This window comes from Rutidosis leptorrhynchoides, chromosome 9, assembly GCF_046630445.1.
Source record: "Rutidosis leptorrhynchoides isolate AG116_Rl617_1_P2 chromosome 9, CSIRO_AGI_Rlap_v1, whole genome shotgun sequence".
In the NCBI taxonomy this organism is placed as follows: Eukaryota; Viridiplantae; Streptophyta; class Magnoliopsida; order Asterales; family Asteraceae; genus Rutidosis; species Rutidosis leptorrhynchoides.
In genome coordinates this window covers 253,714,824-253,719,272 of record NC_092341.1, presented here as the reverse complement: position 1 = coordinate 253,719,272, position 4,449 = coordinate 253,714,824, and positions in this window count along the sequence as shown.

Below are 4,449 nucleotides of genomic sequence, written 5' to 3'. Positions count from 1 at the left end.
GTTAGAACATACACTGTTTCTCGAAAATATATTTCATCCGTAGACGGTAGCGAACCGTCCGTAATGAGGGTTTGTCAAACCCGTATGGCCACACAATATAAGTTCTCGCTTACACCCTGCAAGTGTAACTAATGATAATCGAATTGAGGATTTTTGTTCTAACACGCTGTGGAATGTTTGTTTTCCTTGTACTTGTGTTCAAAGTATAAAAGTAAGTAGTACAAAATGTAACAAAGTATATGTTTCTCAGCCCACAATTTAAAAGTATAAAAAGTTGTTGAAAAGGTGGGACTATGATCTCACCTCGAGTGCACGAGTATAAATGTACTTCACAAAGTAAACATGTGCATGAAAGCTGCTTAGCCTTGACCTAAACAAGTAAGTTATATCAATTGACCGGTTACAACACAAGGTCGGGCGAAATGTGTTCAATTAGTCCTATGGCTCGTTACGACTCGATTATGTAGCATGTGAATCAAATTGTCAAGTTTCATGCAAGATACAAGTACAGAAACAAGTTAGGAAGGTTGCATAATCATTTGGTTAAGTTTGACAAAAAGTCAACCTTGGTCGGTCAAAGTCAACGAAAGTCAACACGTTCGGGTCGGGTCCCAAACTATTTTTCTAAGCTTAGAAGTCATATATGAGCATGTTGGCCAAGTTACATGTTAATCGGAGGTGCGTAGCATAGTTGGAATTAAACGAAAAAGTGCAAAGTTGGTCAGCCCCTGAACAAGGCAAATATCGCGCCGCGACAATGGGCGTGGCCTGGTGCCTGGTCAGTTTCAAAAGTTCAAGTCTTGATCCAAAATTCAATTTAGCACAAAACGCAAACCGTAAACACTTAGAACGCGTATCTTATATCGTTTGAAAGCTCTTTTGACGAGTAGTACAACTAACTACTTTTCACCAAAACAAAAACATCAATTTCAAAAACCGAAATCTCATCAAGTGATCATTATAGGGTTATTTTCAAAGTTTCAAGTTCGTAAAACGTAATTTATGATTCGGGAATCCAATTTACACATACGATATGCCGTTTCGAAGGTAATTAAGCATACATTGCATCTAAACACTTACTAACAACATTAACAAGCATTCAACGCATCAAAAGTTCATTTCAAAGTCTATCAACCCTAACCAAAATTCACAAAAATCAATAATCATGTGTTTGAAGTTTTCTTAATCAACCTACGCATCAAAACGAAGCTAGTGATACTAGTAACACAATTAAAACATGAACTTTAACAATCAAACAACATTTAATCTTCCAAAATGCAAGATTAAGCAAACCCATTTCAAATGTTCAAACTAGTTACTCAAAACAACAAATCGAGCAAGTAAATCATATATTCATGCTAGACACGAGCCATAGACACTAACTAACACAATTTCAAGTCAAAAACACGAATTTATAGAAATCTAGAGTTTTTAGAAAGTTACCCAAAATCGGTGTGGTTAGTATCAAATCGTAGAGAATAATGAGAGGATCAAGAATATGTAGTCGGATTTGTTGTGAGCTTCCAAGATTGAATTTAGATGATGAATGAATGGAATGGGTTTATGTGTGTGTTCTTGAGATGGAGAGAAAAGAGATGAGGGAGATGATGGAATGAATGAATGGTGGAAAAATGGGTTGACTAGTTGACCTAGTCAACTAGTTTGCCCATTTGGCAACTCCGGTCCCTCGAGTTTCAAAGCGGGTGCGGAATTTAACCGATCGAATATTTTTAAAACGCAAGTTAACGAGAGATGTTGTAATCGAGTAACGGGATTATCAAGAACACTGGTTAACGAAGTGTACAAATATAGGTGACGAGAGATGTCATTTAAAAAAAAGACGGTGTTAAAATAAATTTAACGGAAAAACGCGGGATGTTACATTATCCACACCTCAAAAGAAATTTCGTCCCGAAATTTAGTTGGAAGTAGTAGTTGTTGAATCTTCCTCGAGATCTTGTGTTGCCAATTCTACGAATGAGGGAGAAGTACGTTCTAGGGTATTTCAACGAACTTTGACGGTCGGGGTTTCACGTCGTCTTAGAGTTTGGGTTCACGATTCATGGTTTCAACCGGTCCTCCTAGGAATGAAGTTTATTGTCGATAGTAAGCTCATCGAAAAGAAATGACAAGTTCTTGTTTCGCAATACACGTCCTTAAGTTGACATATCGAATGTAGGATAAACGGAGACTCAAAATGAGCCGGAAAATCCAAACGGCTAGCAACGGGTCCAAAACGCCCCAAGATTTCAAAAGGGTTAAAATATCACGGATTTAGCTTTCTATGTTTCCCGAAACGGATTACACCTCCTCAAAGTGCGACTTTTAACGTGACGCGGTTTCCCATGGAATTCGAAAGGTTTACGTGTAACATCGGCATAGCTCCTGGTGATTACGAGTCGCGTTGGGTCTTGCTTGAATATGAATAAATCCTCTCGATTGCTCATGAATAAGCTCGGCCCCGGTGAATTGATCATCGTTTACTTGGTTTCGACAAAAAGGAGGATGACGTTTCCGGTCACATGTGGTTTCAAAAGGTGTGACGTTAAAACTCGAATGAAGATCATTGTAGTACGAGGATTAAGCTAAAGGAAAATACTTTTCTCAAGTAAATTTGAAGTTAGTAATACAAATTCGTATTACGGTTTCCAAGGTTTGAATCATATGTTTGCTTGGTCCGTCGGTTTGTGGATGATACGCGGTACCCATGTTTAAACGTGGTCCCGAGGCTTTTTGTGAGGCACTCCGAAGTCTAGAAATGAAACGAGGATCTCGATCCGAAACAAAGTACATTCCGTAAGGCATATTTGAACAAGTTTGTTAGGACAAGTTTCTCAAGAAAATTCGCGTCGCGGAAGATTTATCGGTTTCCAAATACGTTCGTCGAGACTATTCACCCTCGAGGCGAATACTAGTATAACGTGAAGAGTCTCTCTCCATTGAGAATTTAGAATAATGATTTCCTTATACGGAAGTACGAGTGTAATACGAGAGAAGTTTCCACCTCGGTGTGAGCATAACGAGTAAATTGTAGTTAATCAATAAGACTGTGCGAGGACGAGATAGTATTCATGTATAACGTATGTTTGAAGTTGAAAGAATTCGTCATTCATTCGGAAACATAAATATGGTTCGACAATATTCGAAGGTGTGTCCCCGGTATGGTTGTTGTCAGTACTTTCGGAGTTTTCAGATGTCCAAACATGAAAGGATGAAGTCATGTACATGGCACATGGTGGTGATTAGGTTGATCGAGTCTAACCACCATCACGTGTCATTAGAACTTTGGTATGTCTTACCGTAATATAACCACGTTGATCGAGTGTCGTTATATTACGCTAACTCATACCTCCATTCCCACATCACTCTATAGATTCAAGTTCGTGTAATCGTGAAGTTTAAAATAAACAAAGTGTAACGACGTCTCTAACGTGACTCGTATTGAATCGAAAGAATTAGTGCAACTATAAAGAAGCGTTCCCCGAGGGAAGTGTATAAATGATTGTTCACGTCAATGTGGTTCGAGTCAGACAATAAGGTATTCAGGTATGAAAAGAGTAACGAGTCATGATAACGAGTAGCACGCAACCGTAGTGATAAATGTTGATGACGATACTCACCTAGAGTAGTGATGGTAGTAACACCAAAAAGTAGATAGTAAGAAACACCAGTGGGAAACCGATAGTAAGTTGAAACGGTGGCAAATAACAATCCGGGAGACAGAGTTCCCGAACAAGTGTGACTAATGAAGTCGTCGTCATCCATACGTGTATGAATCATGAATTTACGTGTGTTACCAAAAAGTGGCGGAATACGAGTTCGTATGATGAAGGTTGGGTACCATTAAAAAGTTTGCCTAAGAATGATTCAAGTATAATGCACAAGTAGTCAAGTAAGTGCTATCTATAGCAAATGTATGTCAGAATGCAAATGCTAACTATCCGGTTGTAGTCTAGACTCACTAATGCGTCCTAACGACTCTGTTAGACACACTAATGCACGTCCTAGTTCCCTACAACCAACGCTCTGATACCACTTGTAACGACCCGACCAAAACCGTTATTGACGGCGCCGTTAACTTAGGTCCCGTTGCGCGGTCGTAGTCCCTATATGAGACTCGTTTGGCCAAAATTATGTCGCATTCATTTGAAAGGTACAAGACTTGCAAGTTTAGTTTACAAAACCGTTCGACAACAAGTCTAAGTTTACAAAAGTCATAAAGTATAAATGAAATAACTTGCGACATAATTAGTTTAAAAACACAGTAGCTATAAATAGCGTAAGTATGTAAACAAAAGTTTGAATCCAAAGGTGCTATCACTAGCGTATGTATGTATGTATCTTGACTCCAAGCAAATAATCAGAGTGTATGCATGTATGCTTGACCCCAAGCAAGTATGAGTGTACGCGGAAGCATGTATCAAATAGCCAAGTATGAACCTGAGAAAC